A 26,931-nucleotide genomic window follows, 5' to 3' on the forward strand; every position below is an offset into this window, starting at 1 on the left:
AATGTATGTAGGAAGGAGTTGGAGGCACGCTACTGACTATGTGTGTGTTGTGAATATGTCAGAGTCCTGCCCCAAAACTGGGACGGCACTAACTACAGAGGGGGGAAATCTTCCCTGCAGCCACTAAAAGTTGAATAAATTCCCTTCTACAAGCCCCCCCGGGGGAGGATTGTGATGCACAGTGAGCTGTGCAAAGGTCTCCCTCCTTAGTGTTTAGATAGTAAAAGCTATCCCGGACTTGGGAAGCCTTAACAAAGCATTCCTATTAAGGAAACATGCAAGCCCAACTTTCTTGGCTATACAAGTAAGCCCGATGCTATTACCTGCAGTATCCCCACATTGATGGGAGCAATAAATTTTTTTGAAGAAACTTTGTGCTTTGAAGCACTTCCTTTCAACTAATCACAAATTTAATGTAAGACCGTCACGACTTCCCCTAATTAAAGTACTGACGAGTAGTAAACGTGGAAGTATGGTCAGTTGTTTTGGGTGCCCTGAAGGAAATTAGTGACCAAAATAAGGTCTTTCTGGTTTGGGTACCTCGTATATTCAGGACATAAGGGAAACGAAGCGGCAGATTTATTGGCCTGGGAAGGCTCTGCGGGACACTTCGTTAGCCCGGAACCCTGTTTTGGGTTTCCGAAGTGGGTTAAGACGGCGACCATTAACGTATGGGTGCAGAGTAGGTCTCAAAAGTGGTGGCTTGCCACCACTGGGCAGAGACAGGCTAAGGAGTTTATTAAAGGCTATTCGCCGAGGCTGACTGCAGAATTAAACCCGTCAAGTCCGTGTGGGGCTATAAGGATAATTGTAGGGCCTATTAACAGGGCCACTGCAGGCTCAGAAAACATACATGCATCGCATGGGCCTGGCAGATGATAGCCTTTTTAGGTTCTGTCAGGAAGAGGAGGAAACGGCACTGCACGTATTGTGTCAGTGTGAGGGGCTCGTGTGGCTAAGGATGTTACTTCTCGGGGGGGAAAAACCAAGGCCTGTGAGCTTTACCCAAGAGTCGCTCTCCAGAATTAAGAGTCTGATTAAACGGACAGGTCTGGAGGGTGAGCTTTAGAGTGAGGGGAGCCACAATAGATCCAAAGGGGTCGCAGTGGCGTAGGGCTTGAGACCGCCCTAGTTTAATCTAAACTAATGGTCAGTTGTTTAAGTGGTACATAGGGATTAGATTAGATTCTAGCAGGGCGAACTTAAAGATCAAATAGATCTATTGTGGCTCCTACTAGAGCTCGCCCTCCAGTTCGTTTAATCAGACTCTTAATTCTGGAGAGCGGCTCCTGTGTAAAGCTCTCAGGGCTTGGTTTTTCTCCACCCCGAGGAGTAACATCCTTAGCCAGACAAGCCCCTGAGCGTAGGAAGATTACAGCAGGGTCCACGAATGAGACCTGCCTTCAGCCCGGTACAATCACTCCACAATAAGTCACGTCAAGTTTTAAAAATAACCAAAACGTGATCATCACCTTCGAGAGAAACCAAACTCTGGAATCTGGTCGTGACTACTATCCTCAAAGTGCTCCCAAATTTTCTGCAAACTCCCAAAGGTTGCTGCAGCCATAGTTACCGGAAGGAATCCACCCTTCAAGAAAAATTGTTCCATTGAAAGTTGTAGAGTTTTGTAGAAGTGTTTTGTAGTAAATGTACAAAGTTTAAATAAAATCGTAGCAGCCGTTATGTGAGAAAATGTCAGCAGTTTTCCTTCCTTCTCTGTCCTAGCTTTCCCAAGGGAAGCTCTAAAATGGAAACAGAATGCCGCTAATATTTTGAAGCTCACATAAAGAAAGTAATGGAGCGGCCATTGACAGGTTATAAATTTTTTTTTTTCACCCACCAGTAATTTAAAATAAATATTGCTTACGAAAAGATTTATGAAGCTGTGGTGTGAAATGGACAGCGGACCGACTTTTCTGCCACCTTGTCCGCGGAAGTAGCTTAGGACCTGAAGTGGCTGTATTTCATCGCGTCCACTGACCCAGTCAGTGGGGCAGTGGTGTCCACTGCACACCAGACTGACAAACTGATAAACATCATTCACTGTTACCTTCCTTCCGGGTCGGAGAGAGAGGAAATGATGGCACTCTATCAGAGGAACTCTTCCCGATGAATTGAATATCGTAGGAGGCAGGTTTTATGGATGAGACAAATTTTTAACCGGATGTAATGGTTTTTTTTCTCCAATAGCTGAACTCTGTGTGAACACCCTAAGAGGTGACGTATTTTTTCCCCCAGGAAACGCGACGATACCTAACTCTACAATTGCCCCTAAACTCTTATCATTTCCTATGAAATATGTTTAAACCAAAGTTTAGATAAACCTAAAACTATACGCTCAAAAGCTCCTGATAACAAATATAATCTTTTTGTGTCTCTTGTGGTCGCACTTCCGCTTGGAATTCTTTCAAATCGGAGTTTGGGCCAAAAAAAAAATATCATACAGGTGTATATACGTACAATATACTTGAATAACACTTTAGAAGAGAGCTTTAACTTTATGCCTCCCCCTCCCCCACTTAATTAAAACTGTTTCCGGTAGGACAGTTGTATAAGGGTTGATCATCAAAAAAAATGCACGAAAAAGCCTAACGTTGAAAAACACCCCCACTTTGACAATTTTTTTCTCTTTTCCTATAAAAGATAAAATTCCCAAATTTTCTTTATAATATAGGGCAAACCCTCCTTTATGACTGTAATTTTTTGCAACAACCCAGATCTAATAGTTCTCGAGAAAAAAAATATTGCTGAAAATGAGCAATAACGGCGTTTTCAGAAAATGTTCTTGTTCTTGTTCTTATTGTTACCTTTTTTTTGTAAACAACGTAGCGCCTAAACGCAAGAACCGATTACTATGAATGAGGTGTCATTCGATTCGGAATTTTATGTAGATGAGCCTTTTGGGTGTTCTCGACGTTTTACATCGAATAGGAGAGGAGTTAGCCCCCTTTATGTAAGGCCTCCTTCAAAATTATTATTACTAACAACTGTGAAAATATTAGTCCGATTGTGATGAAATTTGGCAGGAAGAAAGGGTTAAGGGTCCCCTACGTAACATTAAAGCGACGTTCTGCTCTTACACCTAATAAGGGGAAGTGTTGCATTCATTTCAAATTATCGTCGCATCAAACAGATTTTCGTGAACGAAGCGTCATTTATTCAAATTTTAGGTAGATTCAAGTTAGGGGTTGGCCTAAGTGGTCAGTGAACTGGATACTCACGCGGCAATCCCGGGATTCGATTCCGAATGGTGGGCCTCCTTAGTTTGTCTCCTTCTTACAGCTCACTGTCCGGTGATGTAGGTAGTAGTTACGAGAGAACTACTCAGTCTGTTCGCTGGAAATTATTTCCCCTTAATGGAAGGAAGAGAAAGAGTTAATATTTCCATAAAATGTACAAAAAATAGAAATGGGAAAAATCTGAAATATGTTGGAATGGCTACAAGCGCATCAAGGCTGGGCAATTTGATTCGTTACAATACATTGACTCCATATTTACAGCTTTAATGTAAAGTTTAGTGTAGCGATGATGATGATGAGGAGGAGGAAGTAGTCGGCCCAAACTATGTTGTCAGATGGGGGGTGGGTGGGGGTGAATTATGTGTAGACATTTGCAACCGAGAGAGAGAGCAGAGGAAGGGAGGGTTATAGTGAGCCGATGAATGAGAGTGTGGGCTGGATACGATGTGCCAAGTAGTGGCAGGGACAAGAGAGATGGCCCATGCTGGCTGCCAGTAAATGGAGATTTAATGGGCCAAAGCAGAATGTTGAGCAAGACTTGGAAGTCGCTTTTAGGCTACTAGGTTCGGGCGTATCCAGTCTAGAGTCGCTGGCACACGCTGTCTGCTTGCTCCCACACACCCCAGCTATAGAAAGTCTCCTTAAGCAAAACAGCTCCTTCCTTACTTGCATGAGATCGTGAAGATAGACTGGGATGCCCACAGGGAAAATTCCTAATCACTGTTTCTAAAAATTAATATACTTAATTCTTGAGTTTTTGGGTATTCAAATCTACGTTTGGTAATACGACTCTTTTACGCCAATTCATTTGCTCCCAATTTTTGGTGGTCTAAATAAAATAAATTTGGAAACAGTAGGGATATTTATTTTTGGTTTTTAAGTTTTGTTGGCCACACTGTTTCCTGTACAGAGGTACACAATACGTGTAAAGTAATCGCCTATTTTTTCAGGCGGGTCTTAACGTCCAACTACCAATTAGGTGTCGTGGACGGAGGTGACTAGCAAACATACTTTACTGTAAATCTCACATATTAACCATTAAATAAAATACAAGGGCTAGACTAGTACCGCAATACATCTTAGCTTTGCGGGTCTAGCCTATAACCGCCTAACATACTTTAATATAAATTTCTGATATTAACCGTTAAATAAAATCTAAGGCCTAGACTAGTACCGCAATACATCTTAGCTTTGCGGGTCTAGCCTATAACCGCCTAACATACTTTAATATAAATTTCTCATATTAACCATTAAATAAAATCCAAGGGCTAGACTAGTACCGCAATACATCTTAGCTTTACGGGTCTAGCCTATAACCGCCAAACATACTTTACTATAAATTTCTCATATTAACCATTAAATAAAATCCAAGGGCTAGACTAGTACCGCAATACATCTTAGCTTTACGGGTCTAGCCTATAACCGCCAAACATACTTTACTATAAATTTCTCATATTAACCAATAAATAAAATCCAAGGCATAGACTAGTACCGCAATACATCTTAGCTTTGCGGGTCTAGCCTACAACCGCTCGGCTACCGTGGCGCCTCACAATACGTGTATTTCTTGTGTGAAAACCTAAAATCGATATATCTGCAAGTCCCCGACCAAAAAGGAGTAAGTGAGTGGTAATTCAAGAACTTGCAGGAAATTCTAGGCATTCCTAGTTTTCACACATCCCATGGAGGTCGTTCTAGGACTTATATTGTACTAGTCATAGATATTCCTGATAGAATCTTTCCAAACTAATTTCCTGAAGCAAAGTAAATTTTCCCGGAACGTGATCAGTGATTCTATGGAGCGACCATGCAAGTTTTAGCAACTTGATCGGAAATATGGGGGCCGGGGCCGGGGCCGCATAATAGCTCTGAACAATGCAAAACTTTAAACAATAAAGCCTTTCTATACTTCCTGTGCTTTCATTATTATTTCACTGCCAATTGAATAGTTTCCACTGGCTTAAGGAGGCATTGGCTCATTATTTTCTATGGCCGAACGATTGATAGAAAAACTTGCGTTATCCAATGAATAAAGAGCGGCAGCGCCAGCGGCGGCGGCGGTGGTTACCTAAGGAACGTAAAGAGGCGGCCCGCTCCCCAGCTAAGAAAGATTCCGCTCCCAGCCAACATATTTTCCCCTGTTACAAGAATGAAAGAAAATAATCATCCTTAATGATCAAACTGGCACAAAGAAGCTTCCAGGAAAATGTACCCCTCCAATTTCCGGCTCTTCTCCCAATCTAGTCAGAGCTCGCGATCCTTACGTAACAAAAGCTGCACTATTTCTGTACAGTTGTTTGTCCACCAGTTTGTGGTAGCTCTCAAGTCCGTTGTCTATCCAAGAATGATCACCTCGTAGAGGAACAAAAAAGCTATTGTCAACACAAATACCATATCACGGTCTACGTCCACTCAGTGTATCTCCAAAACGTGTATTTCCGGTAAAAAATGGAATTAAGAGACAATGCTTCCTGTCATGAGCGTTGAGAAAATAAGAACAGCCATGTTTTTAAAGTACCAAGCGTGTTTTTTTTTAGAAAGTACTGTTTGGAAATTCGGCCGCTGCAGCGCTGCATTTGGCGCATGCGCGCTGTGTACCAACATCTGTCAGAATGAAACCAGACGCTATTATGTCAACATTCAACCGTGTTTGTGAGTATTTAAAGTGCCATGGGCCGAATGAGAATCCCGCTGCGCTGTAATTTCTTTTTGTCAGTGCTAAGTGGTTTTGTAAGTCGGCTGAAATACCTGGAGAAAACATGAGCGTTGGGAATGGTTAGAGCTTTTTTTTTTTTTTTTTAAAGATGGCCGCGGGTGACCTTCACAGTCATTACTAAAGATTTGGTGCTGAAAGTAGTTAAAGAAGTGAATGAGAGCAGTTGCTTTACGATTTCATCGTTATGAAAATGAGTTTCCCAAATGATAATTGTGTCCAGACGCTGAAATTATCATGCTGGGTACCAAAAAAATGATGTCAGTGGTGCATAAAAAAATACAGGTTAGCCAATGGGAGACCTTCAAAACAAAAGGCGTGGTATGCTGTGTAAGAGGATCGGTTTGCTCCATGACAAGACCCGTCCACATACATGGCTAATCAAACTCAAGATCTCATCAGAACATTTGGCTGTGAACAAGTTGATTACTCTCCATACAGTCCCGATCTAGCGCCCAGTGACTGACTACACGGTTTCTGCATTTGAAGATGCATCTTAGTGGTCAGCGCCATGACAACGATGATGAGGACCATGTTGTAGTGGTTGTCAAATCAGGGGGCAGACTTCTATGAGGATGGGATTCACAATAGTTGGTTGTACGATACGATAAGTGCCTAAATATTACGGGCAACTATGTAGATAAGAAGATCAATAGGATGAAAAAATAACTGCCATTTCAGTCGAGTAAAATTTATTTTGCCGAGCTTTCGACCTAGGGACTAGGGTCATCTTCAGGGCTAGTTTAGAAAGTAATACTTTTACATTTCAGGGTTGGTGTGTCTTCTGTCTTGTCTGTTCATGGACTGAATCTAAGTATTACTTTCTAAACTAGTCCTGAAGATGACCTAGTCCCTAGGTCGAAAGCTCGGCAAAATAAATTTTACTCGACTGAAATGGCAGTTATTTTTTCATCCTATTGAAACTATGAATCAGTCACCAAAAACAATGAACAGCAATAAGTAGATTAAGTTAACAGGCTTTCATGTAAAAATAAAATTGTTAGGAAAAGTGCACTTGTTTTTCTTTCACTTCAAAACGGTACTTACTTTAAAAACACACATCGTGCTTAAAGTTAATTACATTATATGCTGAATACAATCCCGGAACTTTACTTCTTAATAAAAGCCAAATGTACAATAGCAATCCCTTCAGGGCAGAAGGGACGTCCCATCAGCTGATGTTTAGTTCCAGCTTGGTACGCAGACTTGTTGTTTACTTTAGCCGCATCAAGTTTGGACAAAGCCTCTATAGCCGGAGATAAAGCAAAACGAGAACTCACTCTCGGCGGAGAAAATCAATAAAGGAAACTCAAATATAACTGGCTATAATGAATATCGAAGGAGGGGTATGCTGATGAGCTGGAGGTCCAGGATCGTTAGCCCAGTTTCATTGAATTGATTTTTTTTTTTTAGCCAATAAGAGAAAAGGGAATTTTTCCTGTTTCTAGGAATTCCTACTGAAATGAAATTCCAAGTAGGTTAATGGAGTGAGGTGGTGCTGAAAGTACGCGCCTCTTGGTTCCAGGATGTTTGAGGAGCCGATCGAGTGCTGATTTTCGATTGGGAGTTTCCAACGGAAATGCATATCCTTGGAGGAGCTCTGAGTTCAGGAAAATCGTCCTGTGCAGCAGACTGATTGCAAGTTCCCTTCAACTTGAACCCTTTATCCCAGCGAACTTATTTAACATTGAAGGTACCCTCCTGCCCAGTTTATTACAAATACTGAGTCAAAACTCGTACTAATTGCTTTAATTATAAGTCCTCGAAGTTGTAACTTACAATTATTTTCAAAGCCCTAACATTAGTGTAACATGAATATCTAGGTTTGGTGACAGTAAATTATTAAACTAAGGATTCAAGATTGGCGAGAAATCGGTCCAAATAAAAAACAACTCGTCTTTTTGCCAATCCCATCTCTTTATTATAAATACCAAAATTCCCGTGTAAATCCCGTTATATCTGTATATATAATACCTGTTCTCCAGTTCTGGCTCTTAGTTTCTGTAACTCAACCAACCCGCATAGCCACTAAGTTTTCAATAATTATAAAGAATTTATTGTATTTTACTTTTTTTTATTTTTTTATTACTGATTTTTTTTTACTGATTTTCTGTGTTGCTGATTCTCTAAATTGTTTGTAATATCCAGGCCCCTGAAGAAGACAATATATTTGTCGAAATGTTCGGCAAAAAGCACGAGTTGTTGTTTTTTATTTGGACCGATTCCTAGCCAATCTTGAATCCTTAGATTAGTGAACATATAACTTAGTACTAAACCAGCTTTTAAAACTGCAAGATTACTTAGAAATGGCTGTTCAAAGTTTAAATTTTTCTACCGATCTCCGCGCACCTGGACAAGTTTAGGGAAAATCTGAGGAGGCAGGTATTTCCGGTTGTGGAATATTTTGGAAACATCAACTCACTTTACTCTTCCCTATTTAGCACGTAAGGCACACAACTGTGATTTCTGTGACGTTTCAAAGAAAAGTCAACCCTTCCCCTCACCAACAGATGCTTTCAATCGAATTTTCTCAGAAGGAAGTTTCTAATTGGCAACGAAGAGATAAACGCAATGCTCTCTTTCTCCAGGCAAGACATTGGAAAACTTTAGAATTATGAACATTGCGCGGCAAGAGGAAGTCATCCATCGTGTGAGTGGTCAAGTCGACAAATCATGAACCACCTTCCGGTAATGTTATTAACAAGGTAGACAATTCATACCTTTAATGGGCACAAACATGCTGACATACACTCCACTTTAGTGTACTATACGTACAAACACACACAAAATACATTATATTGTATGCACATACTGATGCAATGAAATGACAAGATATGAATGGAGTCTGCCTGCTGCCACAAGGGTTTTTGGGGTATACAAGTGCCCCCAGTAAGAGGCGCGCGCGCTCTAGTGGTGAAGAATGATCTCTGCTTGTTATTGCTTAGCAGCTGTAGTCATGGCAACCTGTCTAATAATAACCTTCCCCCCATATAACATCAACCAGATTCCACTGTCCATTCAATCTATACATACATCTTATAAGACGCCTTTTGAAACAATATTTTTTTGTATATTTTCTTTAATGAACCCCTGTGTTCATTGAGGTTAGGGGGAAGGAAATAGTTTCTAGTCTTGATGCTTCACCTTTGAAGTACGATAATTTTAATTTTCTGATTAAAGAAAATGGGATATTCTTTTTTGTCCCCAGCCAACCATTTCAATAACGGCCAAACATTCAATTAATTAATATAATTTATAGTCAATATTTATTTGAAATAACAGGGATCACCCTGTTGGTAGGAATGCGATGTAACTTAAACGATGGCAGTTTGAAGGAAGTTCGGAAATGGTAAGAGAAAGTGGGCCCTCCTCATTATTAATTTTTACGAATAACAAAAATATTATTTTCACAGCTGATCGATTTCAGGCATTGTTCGGTAGCCAAAGACTGACTAATTGTTGCCCTAATTTGAGGCGGCTTAAGCATCATGGTTAGTGGATGGAATATTTCATGAACTGTACAAAACAGGGGCCTACGTAGAATTTCACTTTCATGGCCCGGGAGGGGGGGGGAGTATACTGTGCGGCACGCCTCCCTAAACAACATTTTGGGACACTAGCCAAGCTACTGTGTCTACACTCGCCGCCATGTTTGTGCACACGGTTCGAAAGCAACACAAGTAAACACAACAATTGTGTACTTTGTTTTATTTGTCTTTGTTGTTAATGGTTATTATTATTATTATTATTTTCTCTGCTGAGCTTTTCTTTCCAGTTTTCTGATATTTCCCAAATTTTCCTCTAACACAGTGCGGAATTTTCGCAACATATTTTATTTCACAGTAGTAATGTCGTAATGTTTAAAATGCCAGCTGTTAAAACATCTCTGGTCTGATAGTGCAAATATTACGATAGTGCCCCCCACCATTAGTCGGAACAAATAGTTACATCACTTCCGTTTTTCTCACTCGACCTAGGAGGGGGGGCAGTCGTCCCCTCTTTATGAGCTACTCATTTTTAAATATTTTAATTTTAATCTACAATTTTTTTTTTTTTTTTTTAAAAAAAACCAAACTTTGAAAATATTTTAAAGAACCTCTCCAGAAAACAGGGAAAACTATCCTGCAATTCGGCAGCATTTTGGTTGGAAATTTTCTTCGCCAAGGAAGGTCTCCCGAGGGGGTACCCCATCAAAACGTGAAAGCATCTCCTGCCAGTTTTGGGTTTCAAGTTCAAGTTCATCGTAAAAAAAAAAAAAAATTAAAAAATGTCCCAAGCGAAGTCATTAAACTCTTCAACGAGTTCCTGTTCCAGGTTTTTGTTGGACACTTCCTGCCGCGAAGTAAATCGCGCGGGAAAATTGAAACATAATTTTTCAAATAATTCGCATTCACCGAAATTATTGCATCACCACTTAGCACTGAAACACAATAGAAATCTATCTTTTGATAGATATTTAAGTTAGGAAGTTTACGTCACTCTAAACCAGGGGTCGGCCTCCTATTTCAAGTAGAGAGCCATTTGTTCTTAAATAATTTTAATAAAACTTACCAAGAGCCGCAAGGATGATAGTGTAAATAAACTCTGTAGATGATTTGTATTCACAAATTATTATTTTATGATATTCAATAACATTTAAATGTTTTATATATTTATTTTCACATAGTTATTGCAAAGTAGATAAATAATAACTAAACCTGTGTTTGAATGAAAATGGCGGCAGTGCTATATATTACGTACTCTATTTTAATATAATTCTATTCAATTTCAAACCTATCACATTTAAAATTCTTTTGGGAAAAAATATCTTGACTTTAAAATATGAAATTTTCATTTGTTTCAATAAAATTGAAATAAACAATTAATTTTGGGTCGGCTGAAGAGCCACACAATTTGGATAAAAGAGCCGCATGCGGCTCGCGAGCCACGGGTTGCCGACCCCTGCACTAAAACGTCACTTTGGGGGGGAAGTCTAACTTCTAAAAAGCAAATCCTTGGAGCGTTTTTTTTTTTTTTTTGGAGAAGATCGAAAAAAGTCAATCAAAAAAATTACGTAAGTGGCACTTCCGCTTAAGTACGACTCGAACGACTACTTCCTCTTACACACACAAACACACATCGAAATTGTACAACAACACGATTTGGATAAAAGAGCCGCATGCGGCTCGCGAGCCACGGGTTGCCGACCCCTGCACTAAAACGTCACTTTGGGGGGGAAGTCTAACTTCTAAAAAGCAAATCCTTGGAGCGTTTTTGTTTTTTTTTGGAGAAGATCGAAAAAATTCAATCAAAAAAATTACGTAAGTGGCACTTCCGCTTAAGTACGACTCGAACGACTACTTCCTCTTACACACACAAACACACATCGAAATTGTACAACAACACGATTTGGATAAAAGAGCCGCATGCGGCTCGCGAGCCACGGGTTGCCGACCCCTGCACTAAAACATCACTTTGGGGGGGGGGGAAGTCTAACTTCTAAAAAGCAAATCCTTGGAGCGTTTTTGTTTTTTTTTTGGAGAAGATCGAAAAAAGTCAATCAAAAAAATTACGTAAGTGGCACTTCCGCTTAAGTACGACTCGAACGACTACTTCCTCTTACACACACAAACACACATCGAAATTGTACAACAACACGATTTGGATAAAAGAGCCGCATGCGGCTCGCGAGCCACGGGTTGCCGACCCCTGCACTAAAACATCACTTTGGGGGGGGGGGGAAGTCTAACTTTTAAAAAGCAAATCCTTGGAGCGTTTTTGTTTTTTTTTGGAGAAGATCGAAAAAATTCAATCAAAAAAATTACGTAAGTGGCACTTCCGCTTAAGTACGACTCGAACGACTACTTCCTCTTACACACACAAACACACATCGAAATCGTACAACAAAAAAACAAATATACCAATTTGGCAACCAGCCATCGTTTATATAATTTGACATTCACTAATGCCCACTTTTACCGTTTGTCTGTCGGTTCGTTTCTGACGGTTGATTCATTTCTTCAGTAATTCAACTGAAACTAAAGATTATGAAACACCCAGTGCTTTTTTTTATTAGAACTTGAGTAACTTTTACTTCTTTTGAATTTCCGTTCAAAGAAATATGTTTTAAATTGTGATATTTATAGGAAAAGCACTTTTGAGTTTTCTTAAAGTATAGAAAACTGTTTTAAAACATTTACACGACTTTTCTCGTATTAATTATTTCAGTTTTAGTTGATCGATAAGCCAGTGGCACTTTGGTGTCCAAGTCAACTTTTTTAGTACGCGTTTCCCTGGAGCTCTACCATGAAGCCGGCTATAATAACCCCCTTGTGAGTGAAGTGCAGTGGATATAATATCCATCCTACAAGCCATCTAAGAGCATCAGACTGCCGGCCAAAACTGGAAGAAATGTTACATATTGTGAGCACCATATCTTCTTCTAATTGATTTAATCTACCATTTTGGATCAAAATGAACAGATTTGTAATTCTAAAAAATAAAACTTTGATCCCACCCAAAAAAATGTACCAATACCCTAAATGAAACCACATAACCAACGTCCACAACGAACGATGTGTGTCTCTATTGCAGAGCTGTTCAGTGGAAAGTATTCCAGTTTTGTTTTTGGACTGAAATCAAGGATTGGGGAGTCCCTGGAGTTCAGGTAGCGCTCAGTCAATCAGTATCCATGGAAAACTGGACTTTACACACGGTGATTATGGCGCTGATCCGGCCAGTTATCGTCACACAGAGGCTGGAAGCAATGGAGAAGGCTATGGATTCCACAAGTGAGCTATGGACCTTTTAACCAGTTAGCTACTTACTAAAAAATAGTTACTCCTAGTTAAAAATGATAAAAAAATTAAATTATGATGGATAAATATTTTTACGCGAGGTTTCCCATATATAATATTGTAATAAAAGCTCAAAATATATAAAATTATTGAAGACCATAGTCTAGCACATGAGTCGACTAGGAAAAACACACTATTTTATTCTGAACAGGACAGAAATCTACAATAGAGCATTGCGAATAACCTGGTGTGGGCGAGCAAATTGATATCGTCTATGTATATAGAGGGACTAGCGGCGGGAAATTAAAGTGAGGCGAGTTTATGTTGGGCACACTGCCAAACTGGCGGGGAATAGGATTGCAAGGCACGGACACAATTTGTAAACAAAAAGAAAAAAAAGTTAGTAGGAGATATAACCTCTCTACCCACATGTACACAGAGGCCATCAGCGCTTCTTTTGGCAATAATAGGAGACAACAATAGAATTACCAAAGTTAACAATAGGCAAAGTTATGTACAAGTGAATGTAGCCGAGATAATGTAATCATTAATATTGTGAACGCTATCTACCCAGTTAATAGTTTAGTAGACCATTTAACGCACATATCGCGCACATTATCAACTTTAGCTCCTTCATTCTTCCCTCCATTTCCAATATTTCGGTAGGTAGTGAGTTTCTGTAATTAGCTGAGGCACTGATAGAGTGCACTGCTTAACAATGGAGAGAGCTCTTACTAATTCTGCTTCTAGAAATAAACATCGTGAAGTCGTACATTAAAGTAATCGCTCATTTTTTCAGGCGGCGCTTAACGTTTAACTATCGATTAGGTGTCGGTGGACGGAAGCGGAAGTGCACACTACTATAACATGTTTTTTTTCTACAAATAATTGAATGAAACACACGTTAGAAGTGGATAATTATGGCACTCTAGTGAACGTATTTTCAAATAGGCTTTGCGAACTTTGGCAATATTCGAGAAATCAGATATGAAATCTTTCAAAAACCAGTTTACATACCTTAAACACGTCGAAAGAATGAGACGGAAAACAAGATTCTCAAAAAAAGCTGCTGTAAAATAAGGTTAGAAGGAGCCTTGATAGGAGGAGACCTCGTTAAAGATGTTTGGTATGGTTGAAGGATGTTGAGTAAATTGGGTATAAGAGCGGGTATAGGAAGGGAAATCTTACCCCAGTGAGGGAACTAGTTTGGGGTTGTAAAAGGAGTCAGGACAAGGAAATGGGAGACAGAACAGTGAGGCAACAAACCCTGTTCCTAATCCCAATAACAAATCCGTTCAGCTAAAGCACTCATCCGAAGATCTTCCGATATTAACACGATCTTTTACACCCTGCTTCCTCAAATCTGTAATCTACATTATTCATATTATACTTCACAACTAGTTACGCTCATTATAACTTACATCAGTTCAGTTATTGTTTACATATTACACATTACATAGAACTTAACTTTTATTCGAGAGCAGTTCTTGAGGTAGTTCTAGTGCCTCTTAACTTTAATTTTAGAGCCATTTCGGTGTTTTGTACGGTTCTTTAGTAGGTTCTTCTTTGATTGAGTGGGTTCCTGCTCTAAACGTATATTTATGGTTTTCAAGAATAAAGGCGTAGTCGCCTAGAAATTCCCATTATCCTTATTTAAAAAAAAAAAACTCCAACCTATTAGTGCGTCCGAGGGGCCGGCAATAAATTTATGTGGGAGGCGTGGAGATCATTAGGTTGTAGCCGGACGTCCGGCCGGGCAAAGTAAAGGGGGGGGGTAAATAATTTATTGAAGTTATTAAGGAGGTCATGGATAAATGGAATGTGAATAAGCGGCTGTCAGTTGCCAATAAAATATAGGCAACTGTGCTCCTCCAGCAGGACTGGCCAAACTTGGCCCAAACCCGCTGCTGATGGTGCGTGAAGGCATGGTACTCTTTTGTTTCTGCCTGTCCTGCCCGTCTCATGCATAGTTCTTTAATAATTATTGTAATCCTGTTCCATCCCCACCACTATCCCCTACCACAAGTTCATTTATCCCCACCTAATCACCGCTCAATCCCCACCTACTCGCCGTCCCATCCCCACCAACTAGACCACACTATCCCCTCCCTATACAGGACGTTATTACAACATAAATCGTACACAAATACGCTCACAAAAAAATCTCTTTTTAATCTTTTAGAGTACTTAAGCTATAGAAACTTGTGCAAGTCTACCCCTACCTAAACTTTTAATATAATTTATACAAAGCAATATTTATGATCTCTAATAAAATTTATTCTTTACCTATTATGGGAGGATAAAAAAGGTTACTTTAGGAATTTTTTTACTAGTAATTTCCTATTATTTATAATGTCTACCATTATTGGATAATTTTTAGGAATTTTTAATTAATTTAAAATAGCACCTTCATTCTCACATTTCCAGAGGGAAAACCAAACGCGTAATGGTTTCTCTCAGAAAAATGTTTAAATTAATAAAGTGAAAAATATGTGCTGCTATTGGCCCGAATTCCAGAGATTACTCAGGGAAGCTGTTGTTTGTCTGGTAGAGCACAGAATCTCAACTTTTTTGATCCTCAAATAGAATAAGATGTTTGTGCTACCAGTTTTTTTTTTTTTAAATACATTTAAGTAATGAAGAAATGTGTGGTGTGTCAAGAGCTGGAGGAGAGACTAGCCAGCGATAGCAAGCTCTGTAGGATATCGATAGATGATGATCTTCAGATCTCAAGGAAGTCTCTTAGCCTCAGGCGATTTAGTCGGCGTGGTGGATTGTTAGGAAGGGTAGTAGAGGCGAGTGACTGTTTACAAGAGGTTTAGAGCAATTAAAGAGAGCAGTATGGGACTTTAGGTGTTTCGTCTTGGCGAGTTGGTTGTACGAAGGGGATGTTGAGGTCGCTGTGAAGAGTTGAGGTTTTGTTACCATAGAAAGAAGCGACAGCTATCTGTCGGAGGAGTTTTGACTGAAATGTCCTGTACAGTCCGTAAGTTTGTTGGTTTGACTGAACCCCACAGCTCTAGTCCGTATGTACACTTAGGTTTGAGGATAGTACTGTATATTAAGCGTTTGAGTTCAGTGGGCAATTTGGAGCATCGTCCAAGTAGTCTGCGAAACAGTTTCGCGTGTTATGTCATTGCTTGTCTTTAAGTCTAGTGTTCAGGTTCCAAGTGAGCCGTTTCTGTCTATGAAGAACCCAAAGTAGGGTACCAGGTCTGTGCAAGGAAGAGGATTGCTATTGACGAAAGACAGAACCTACCTGGATTGGAGCAATTTTACTCTCATTAAAATTACCAAATAACCTATCAAAATGAAACCCAATTTAGCGTCAGCCACCATAATGCTCGAGATAGGCGATTCGAGATAACCTATAGAATAAGCCGGAATCGGAAAATAGAAATATAGGTAGAAATCCGTGATAGGCAGCATTGTAGAACGGAGAATTATGGAAATGGGCTTCGTGCAAGGTACAAACGGCTGGCAGAGGTGTTTAGATGACGTCACCAAGGAAAATACCCTTTTCATAAAAGTTGGTTGAAAAAAGGTTGTGGCTTTTCGCCAAAAGCTTACAGAGAGAGTTTTGAAAGCAGAGAAGCACCAAGCAATCTTCAGTTTAAGTAAACTTTAAGGATAGATGTAAACTTGGGAAATGGGCAGTTGGGAAAATGGCTTCTCCATTTTCAAATACGTTGACGAGTCGTTTTTAATATTAATAATAATAAAAAAAAACTAGAAAGAGTAAGAGTGAGAAATGTTTCATAATTAGCATCGATATCTGTCCAAAATTGTGCCAATATCCCGCATAAATCACATCCAATTAAAAAGAAGGCGGTAAATAAGGGAGGGAAAACGGTCAGCTGTTACTAATCTGTCAGCTGTTCTAATTAATGCGAGTAACTGAGACATGAGCGATAATTGGTAACCCGATATGCAGCCGCCATCCGCTGCTCTCAATGTCACCGGGAGCTATACTATATTAGCTACTCCTAGCTTTATGGTATCTGCTAATGACGGCTAGAACCGTTGCTCTCGGCCCAGGTTCAAGGTCGCTAGTCCTAGTCACCTGATATATATCTACCTTTATAGTAGTAAACTATTGTAATATTACAAATAAAGTCTTCGGGAAAAATAGATAAATGAAATCTGGTGGTAACACGTCAGAGTTTTTGCCACAGAAATATCTACTCACTTTCGGTTGGTTGAGCTTGGCCTAAATTGTCGTTCTTCTAGTGCTATCCAAACAAGAATATTAAAATTAAACTGTTTTATGTTTAAAAACAGCTGTTTTATGTTTAAAAACAGCTGTTTTATGTTTAAAAACAGCTATTTTATGTTTAAAAACAGATATTTTATGTTTAAAAACAGCTGATTATGTTTAAAAACAGATATTTTATGTTTAAAAACATCTGTTTTATGTTTAAAAAAAAACTAAACTAAACTTTCAAGGAAAACGCAATACTTCCTGTTATCTGTCTGGGAAACCTAATAAAGGAAGCGGAACACAATAAGACCGGAAATAAAGAGCTATGGGAGGAACAATAGCTGCGCGTAATGTCTACGTAAATACCTCAGTCATCATTTCAATAGTAATCCGGCGGTGAGAAATTTAGACCCACCACCTCCACGGACGGTCATTATACGTCAATTAAGATGGAGATTCAGTGCACCAACAGGAAATAGTGGGTCTGGAGTGGCCGGCTAGTGGGTCGGTTACAGTTCATTACAATGCTGGCCATGGAACCCATGAACAAAAACCCCACACCCACTGGAAACCCACAATAATAATGGGATAATGGGCGCACATTACTGGAAGCCCATCAACTCGTAGTAGATCGAAACCCATCCTCTTAGGAGGGCAGAATGGTCATGCTATTATCCCTTCGACCTAGAACTAGTAAAACTAGGCTAGCAAATTTGTTCGATTACATACTCGTCATGGCTTGAAGGGCGACAATAATCTGATGCAAGTCACAATGGCTCGACTTTTATATAGTTTTTCTTGATCGTGTTCTCTTCTAAAGGACATTGCGGAAAATTAGCCAGTTTCCATTTCTCACCTGCCTTCTTAGTAGTTAACCTCAACTTTACCTCTTAGATTCTTCTCCTGGCAGTCTTCTGCCTGAGACCTTTGCCTTGAACGCCTCTCAAGGCAGGAAGTAGAAGAACAATAATTTTGGCCGCCCTTAATAGATGAGCAAATATCTTTCACGTTCTTCGAATCATACCTGGAAGATGTGGTTTACAGAAAATGGTCTGTGCAGCTCAGAATCGGACATGACGCAGCGGAACTAGTCAGGTGAGCACACTCACACGACTGTCTCTTACTACTTCCAGCTTCTAGCTCACATTGCTTCGTCAGGCTCTGATTTTCCTTTAAGATATATTTATACCAACACTTTGCAGTTCGAAAAAATCGTACATAACTTTTAAATTGACTGGTTACAGACAAGCTTCTGTAACTCTCCTTAACCAAACTTACTTCCCCCTCAAGGTGACGTAAGCAAAGGATCCGTTCTTGAAAAAGTCTGCCCTGTTTCAGAAGTGCTGGTAAGAAGTCATATGCTCCCTACCCAACACCCAAATATCTTCCCTAGATGTCCTGGAGGAGACTCCCTTTTCACCACCTTTCAAGATTAAGGTTTACATCAATCTCGGATGTGAGAGGCGCCAAGGTAGCCAAGCGATTAGAGGCGAGACCTGCAAAGCTAATATGCATTGTGGTACTGGGATCGATTCCCGGTCTTTAGGCCTTGGATTTTATTTAATGGTTAATAAAAGAAATTTACAGTAAAGTATGTTTGCTATCCGCCTCCATCCACGACACCTAATTGGTAGTTGGCCGTTAAGCCTCGCTTGAAAAAATAGGCGATTACTTTAACTACTACTTACAATCTCGGATGTGTGATAAATATTTGGCTGTTCCGCACTTAAGGAGCTGCAGATCGAATTTCGCTCCTCGGACCTGCGAGTTGCAACCTGAGAATTTCGGTACAAGGGAATGTCGTGTGAGTACTCACGATCAAATATCTTTCCATTTATTGTGGAAGTAAAGTTTAACTAAAGCCTATTTTTTCTGGCAGGCTTCACTCTGACTACCAAATTAGTAGCCGTGGAAGGAGGCAACTAGCTATAAAATTCCATTTAATAACCTTTAAATAAAATACAACGCCTAGACCTGGAATCGAACCACTATCATCAATACATATTAGCATTGCTGGTCTCGCCTTTAACCACTCGGCCATCGTGGCGCCTTTATTTTACAGTTTAAAACACTCTTATTTCGTAAAACTGGGAAAAAAATCACTACACTACTGTTACTAGTATAATAGCAATGGGCAGACACTAATGTTTCGTTTTACATCGCTTTGATTAAATGAAACAAAGAGCTACAGACAGACATCTGGAAGCCTGGAACAATAATCTATTGGAAATGTACCGCTTGAACGGGTGATTCTGCTGAGCCAAGTGTTACAGAACAAACCAGGGTATTATTAATACCGTTCCTGGAATATGGTCGCCATGGAGACGACGCGTTACCATATCAACCCCTTGTACCTTCTTCGACCGGTTCTAGCTTTAACTTTTTTTGTTTTTTGTTATTTTTTTATTTAACTTAACTGGCGATGATTAATTTCTGACAATAAGTCGAATCTTCACTAACAGTTTTTATTTCAACCGCAAACTGTTTACAATATTTTAACCTTCTCTTTCTTATTGGTAAACGGAAATCTTGTGGTTGTGGCAACTTTTTTAAAACAGACTATTCACCGGAAGTTCTTGTGGCCTATCGGACATGGAAAAAGTGTTTTTGTTTTTGAAAGAAAATTGTCTATCTGCATTAGACGGCCAAAAATTTGCCGGAAATTAAATCTCGTAGATTTCTTTCCTTCTACTGAAAATGTCTCGCTACTTCCTTTAAACTCAGAGTTTTTACTAGAAACCCATGAAATCGAGAAAATCCAATTAAAGGCACTTTTTGGAAAGTGCCGGTAGTTTTCCTCTATTAAGCCATTCCAGTCTTACGGCCGTTCTATACGCCATATAATACTTGGAAAAGTTATACTTTTTTTCTTTTTTTTTAATGATTTAAGGCGCGTCAACATCTAAGGTTATTGGCGCCCGGAGCTTTTTTCAGTGCACTGTCGGCCTCCGGACAGTGTTCTCTCGTTACAGACAACACTGTCCATCACCGGACAGTGTTGTCTGTAAGAAGCTCCTAGGAAGAAAAACTCAAAGAGGTCAGCAGCTGGATTCGAATCCCGCGTGGGAATCAGTTATACCAGGGGTCGGCAACCCGCGGCTCGCGACCCGTATGCGGCTCTTTTATCCAAATTTTGTGGCTCTTCAGCCTGTCCAAAATAAATTGTATATTTCAATTTTATTGAAATAAATTAAAATTTCATTTATTAAAATAAAGATATTTTTTCAAAAAGAATTTTAAATGCGATAGGTTTGAAATTGAACAGAATTATTTTAAAATACAGTATGTAATTATTACAGGACTGCCGCCATTTTCATTCAAATACAGGTTTAGTTATTATTTATTTGTTTATTTACTTTGCAATATGTGAAAATAAATATATAAAACATTTAAATGTTATTGAATATCATAAAATAATAATTTATGAATACAAATGATCTACAGTTTGTTTACACTCTATCATCCTTGCGGCTCTTGGTTAAGATTTATTAAAATTATTTAAGGAGAAATGGCTCTCTACTTAAAATAGGCTGCCGACCCCTGAGTTATACTGATATTGTTATATTTCTAAACTTGACGAAAATATCCATCTCAGCCGTAAGTACCATTTTACAGAAAGAAATTTTTATCATTTTTGAGTTCAGCTTCTACTTTGATATTCGCTAGTTGTTCTTGGAAAATGTGAACATCTTAAGGCAGAGAACTGAGGAGGGATAAGATTAGAACTGTTTGTGTGAAATTTGAATAGTAATGAACAGTTCAACCAAACATAAATATTATTTTAAAAATTCCATGTTTTTGAAGAAAATACAAAAGTTAGAACCTTGAGTCATGTGAGCGAGAAACTGCGGATTTTTCCGATAAAACCGGAAACTTTGGACGACAACAATATCTACGTACAAAAAAGAGTAATCAACTCTTTGACGTGTTGCTGCATTGTTAGATGAATAGTGTTTGTATGGGCAGTGCACAGGTTGGCCAACTAATTATCCCCTTTCTGAATTAGTCGTAATATTTCTCTCAGGGTTGAAAGTTTAAATCTGACAAGAAGGCAACACTGCAATGCTTGCCTTATTTAGGGCCGGAGGGGGGCCTCCCACCACCGCTTAATTACCAATCTGTTGAATATTTCTTTCTCTGATAATAAAGGCTGTTGCAACAAGTTTTAAGTTAGGTTCCTAAGTTGGACCCCCTACCCCGTGAAATTATTCGTAAAAATAAAAAAAATTCAACATTTTTACGCGGTACAAAAAATTGTGTAATTTTGAAGTAGGCTGAATACAATTATTCAGGATATTCCGGCGTCTCAGACAAGATTGAATGGATTAACTCTGCTACAGCTACATAGAAACATGAATATCCATCTGTTTTTGCCTACATTCTAAACATAATTCTCTAATCTATAAATAGGACATACTTTAGAAGATTCAGTAGAGGGTTGACTCACTCTCTGCAAGTTAGCAAGTGAGCTATGGAAACATAGTTGATGTCGAATTCTCTACACCAAACTGGTAAATCTACCTCTGATTATGGACGGAAATACGAAACCAGTCAGGTATAAACATGCGTTACACAACGGATAAAATCAATGATATAACAATCATATTAATTTTGATATTACTATTAAAGGAATCATTTACGACCAAATTTCGCTAAAAATTAATCAAATCCATTTCCTGGCAGCCAAATTTTTCAAATTTAGAATTTGAATCGCACAGGTAATCCTTCAAAATATTTATTACGTGATAAGTTCTTACGTTGAAATTACTCCAATTCTGAGAAAAGCCCCCAAAAAACCCTCTGGCCCAAAAGTGCCCTTAAAACGTCACCGGAAAACTTATTTCAATATCAAGTTTTAGAACTACTATTGCACCATAAGTAAACCCAAATTTAATTTAGGCAATTTTTTTAAAAAAATCTTCAAAAACCTGAAAAATCTCTTTAGTGAAGTGGCACTTCCAGTTAGCTGTGTCCGGAAGGTGATTGTCATGTCCGGTGTTGAGCACCATCAACTCTGATTTGTCGTTTACGAATTATGCCGGCCACAACCCCCCCCCCCCACCACAGACAGAGAGACAAATTTATATTTTAAAAAAAAAACATTTTTGCGGACTGAGAGGGCCACAAAAATATCTATTTCCGGTGAAAAAACTTCCCCACCGGAAGTTTGCCCATGACCACCATAATCGCTAATAATTATTAACAGCCAGAGAAAGTGAAAATGGAGCCTAGATCAATCTTGAAACATAACCCAGCAATTCTGGCAGTTTTCCAGGGCGACCTTGTATTCCAGGTGTTCCTAAATCCATATTTCTTGTCTCCATTGGCTACTTCCGATGTTTCACCCATTTTGCTTGTTTATACATTTTTTGAAACTTGGAATTTATACTGAAAAAATATTGTTTAAAAATTGTTCACTTAATAAAATGATATTTTTGATAGCATTTTTGATTTAGGAAGCGTGGCAAAGCTCTATCTTCAAATTTCTGGTCAAATAAATGGAATAAAGTTTAACATCCAAGCCGATACTCTGGAAAATGTTATCATGCCCAGTAGCTATTTGTTATTTAATGTGGGTAGGCTTGGTCTCAATGTGGGTAGGCTAGGTCTTAATGTGGGTAGGCTAGGTCTTAATGTGGGTAGGCCCGGTTTCAATGTGGGTAAGCACGGTCTCAATGTGGGTAGGCTCAGCGTCAATGTGGGTATGCTCAGTGTCAATGTGGGTAGGCTCAGTGTCAATGTGGGTAGGCTCAGTGTCAATGTGGGTAAGCACGGTCTCAATGTGGGTAGGCTCAGTGTCAATGTGGGTAGGCTCAGTGTCAATGTGGGTAGGCTCAGTGTCAATGTGGGTAGGCTCAGTGTCAATGTGGGTATGCTCAGTGTCAATGTGGGTAAGCACGGTCTCAATGTGGGTAGGCTCAGTCTCAATGTGGGTAGGCTCTTCGATAGGTACACAGTTTAAACTTCTGAATCAAATTCATTGTTTTTCTGAAATGACTTTTAACTTTCCAATTGAGCGTCATTAAAGAATGATTAGGAGTTCATTTGTACGTTCATTAATGTTCATTTTGTTCCCGTACTCATGTAAATAAAGAAAAAGTACCACTTCCGGTATTTTGCTTAAAACTTTATTGTCGGGTCCTCTAATTTGAACTTTCTATTATTATCCGCTTTTAGATTAACACACACAAAGTCACAAAACCACAACATTTACCCAAAAACTCTTTTTTCCCGCACTGAAGCAACCACTAATCAAATACATATCCGTTAACAAAATCTCAACTTTTAAAGAACACGATCACAACAACAGAAACCTCTTGCAATCGGAAGTAGTAGTCATTGTACTATTAAGAAAATGTAGATTAGTTTAGAAGTAAGGGCCAGTAACGACCCTACATTGTTTAGCAGCGCCCGCCTAACAGAAGGCTAAGTAATTATTTTGCCGTAACAACCATGGCCCAGGCAATGTCACAGATTGCCAGCAATTGTTAAAACACAGTAGAACAATTGCAAAGCAATTAGCAATTATTGTTTTACCAAACCTTACAAAAGAATGTAGGTCGCTTAGTTACCCATTGTTTTAAGATAAAATATGTATATACGAGGGTCGTTTGAAAAGTCCGTGGAAAGTCAGAGAGATAGCACCACTGGCGCGTATCGAGGTTATGTTTAGTTAGTAGCATCTCTTGGAAGAACACACACCAAGTTTCAGCCAGATCGGTCTATTTCTTTGTGTTTGGCATTCGTTTGAATCGAGGAAGTCGAGTGATTTTCTAAAAATGGACGAAAAAGAATTTCGTGTGTTGATTAAACACTACTTTATGAAAGGCAAAACGCCTCAGGAGACTAAAGAGAAGCTTGATAAACATTATGGTGACTCTGCACCTTCGATTAGAACAGTTTATAAGTGGTTTCAAAATTTTCGGAGTGGCCATATGGGCACAAGTGACGCTGAACGTTCTGGACGCCCTGTTGAGGTTACTACTCCAGAAATCATCGATAAAATCCATGATATGGTGATGGATGACAGAAGAGTGAAGGTGCGTGAGATTGCTAGTGCTATGGGCATCTCGAATGAACGGGTACATAATATTTTGCATCAACATTTGGACATGACAAAGCTATCTGCAAGATGGGTGCCGCGATTGCTCACGCTTAAAAAAAACGAAATCGTGTGAAGTGTTGCAAGGACGGTTTGCAGCTGTTCCAGAAGAATCCGCAGGACTTTAAGCGTCGTTTCGTCACTGTGGATGAAACATGGATACATCACTACACTCCTGAGACCAAAGAACAATCTAAACAATGGGTTACCAAAGGGGAATCTGCGCCAAAAAAGGCGAAGACCGTTCCTTCGGCCGGAAAGATTATGGCGACTGTCTTTTGGGATTCGCAAGGAATAATCCTCATCGACTATCTGGAAAAGGGTAAAACTATTACAGGTGCATATTATTCATCGTTATTGGACCGTTTGAAAACCGAGCTGCAAGAAAAACGCCCACGATTGGCCCACAAAAAAGTCCTTTTCCATCACGACAACGCACCAGCTCACACCTCAGCAGTTGTGGTCGCAAAATTAATGGAAACAGGGTTCCAACTCGTTTCAGATCCCCCCTATTCTCCAGACTTGGCTCCCTCGGACTACTATTTGTTCCCCAATATGAAGAAATGGCTGGCGGGAATAAGATTTTATTCAAACGAGGAGGTGATTGCAGAAACGAATGGCTATTTTTCAGACTTGGACAAATCCTATTATTTGGAAGGGATCAACAAACTAGAGCAGCGTTGGACGAAGTGTATAAGCCTAAAAGGAGACTATGTTGAAAAATAAAAAAGGTTTACCCCAAAAAATTAAGTAGTTTTTATTTTTGCACCGACTTTTCAAACGATCCTCGTATTCTACATGTAAATTTATAGCGTTTTTAAAATGAATTATCAATTTAAAAAAGAAATTAACAAAGTATAACAAATGCTTTTAGTTAGAACTTTCCTATCAGAATTTAAGACGATAATTACTTTTCAAATGTTACTTTTCCCCCCTTACACCACAAATTATTGTGATAACTGTCAAGTTTTCTTAACCGGAAAAAAAATTTTTTTGTTTTTCAATTTTTAAATAAAAACTTCCTTAAAAATTCACTTAACGCACATTACGTAGAGATTTTCCTAACGCAGGAAAAAAAGGCCCTTCAGTTCAACCTTTTTTTCCTCCAAAATTTTGACCTATATTAACCTATTAGGATTTTATAAAGGCACTGAAACCCTCAAAAATGACACTTAATTGACATGTTAGAGGCAACCATCACACATCCCTGGAAGGTAACATTTCAATGTATTATATGGTCTTTCACAAAAAAAAAATGTAATGTTACTAAGAATCAAATACACAAAATCTGAGTACAGGCGATGCAGTAAAAGTCGTATAAGTGTTCAAAAAAAACTCCCTTTTTTATACGGTAACACTTAAAATTAAAAGCAATCTAAATGAAACATACATTATTTTAGATAATGACAATGATAATAATGAACTAATAGCAGTAATTAACAAATTATAGAAAGAGATAAATTTTATAACCTATCTTAATAAAATTTTAAAAATGAGAAATTAAAATAAATTTTAAAATCATTGTTCATGTAAACAATAAAATATTGAAGGTTAGTTTTTGTTTATTTTTGTGCTACACAATATTTATTACTTCCAAAAAGTTTAAAAATAAAGATTAAAGTTTAATAATTTCTCAGATGGCCAAAAATGATACGTACATACACTGGGCCAAAAAAGTCTGTGAACACTAACCTAAATTTTATTACTTTTATTATTATCTTATTAGAAACTTCTTTTATTTTCAAATGAAATATACTATTCGATAGAGAGAAACCAGAGTTTTTCATTTTATATTCAATCTTTTATTTTTGTTCAGCAGGAATATCACAATTAAATGTTTAACAAAACAACACCCCAAACGAATGCAAAAAAAGTCTGTGAACAGCTGTATAAATATGTAAAAACATTAAGATAACAAACAGAAAAACGATTGAATAAAGTTTCAAAGTTCTCTATTGTATTGTAGAAACCACTACAGTCAGTTTTGTGAATAAATAATCTAATTAGTACATATTTAACCACTAATATGGAAGTTCCCAGACCAATTCGAGAACTTATTGTGACGTTGCGAAATGAAAGAAAAAGTATTCGAGAAATAGGGAAGATAGTTCAAAAAAACCCTTCAACGGTGCATAATATAATTAAAAAGTACGGAAATGTGATTAGTAGGCCACGCAGTGGACGGCCACCAAAACTTAATTCCTTTCATAAACGGCAAATTCTGAAGTCTGTTCGAGAAGAACCCAGGACAAGCGCTCAAAAAATCAGTCAAGAATTATCAAGTGGTTATGTGTAAGCGTAACACCACATACAATTAGAAATAAATTACATGAATACGATTATTGCGGTCGAGTCCCGAGGAAAAAACCTTTAATCAATAAAATAAATAGTAACCGCCGATTGGATTTCGCGAAAGAATATGTTTCTAAGCCTTCTAGTTTCTGGGAAACCGTAATCTTTTCAGATGAGTCGAAATTCAATGTATGTGGGTCTGATTGACGACAAAAAGTGTGGCAAAAAAGAAATGAAGCTATGAAAATGAAAAATATGAAGCTTACTTTTAAGCATGGGGGAGGCAACATTCTGGTGTGGGGTGCATGAGTGCTAAAGGAGTGGGCAAGTTAGATCTAATTAATGGTATGATGGACCAATATGTGTATGTGGATATATTAAGACGCAATTTAAAAGAAAATTCAAAAAAATTAGGGTTGGAGGGAACGTTTGTCTTCCAACAAGACAATGACCCGAAACATACCGCACCAAAAACTCGGGAATGGCTTTTAAATAATACACTCTGGCGCCTAAACACCCCTCCACAATTGCCAGACCTTAACCCAATAGAACATTTGTGGGATGAAATCAGCCGCGAAATAAATAAACGAGGAATAAGAAACCGTGAA

General features: G+C 38.6%; 1 protein-coding gene across 4 annotated transcripts in view; it reads right to left on the reverse strand.

The window, feature by feature from the left end:
• Window positions 1-26,931, reverse strand: part of Dgk (diacyl glycerol kinase 1) — a 129,584-nt gene that overhangs the window by 101,756 nt on the left and 897 nt on the right. The gene's annotated exons all lie outside the window — the stretch shown is intronic.

This window comes from Rhodnius prolixus, unplaced genomic scaffold, assembly GCF_049639745.1.
Source record: "Rhodnius prolixus isolate KJV_2025 unplaced genomic scaffold, Rpr scaffold_13, whole genome shotgun sequence".
NCBI lineage: Eukaryota > Metazoa > Arthropoda > Insecta > Hemiptera > Reduviidae > Rhodnius > Rhodnius prolixus.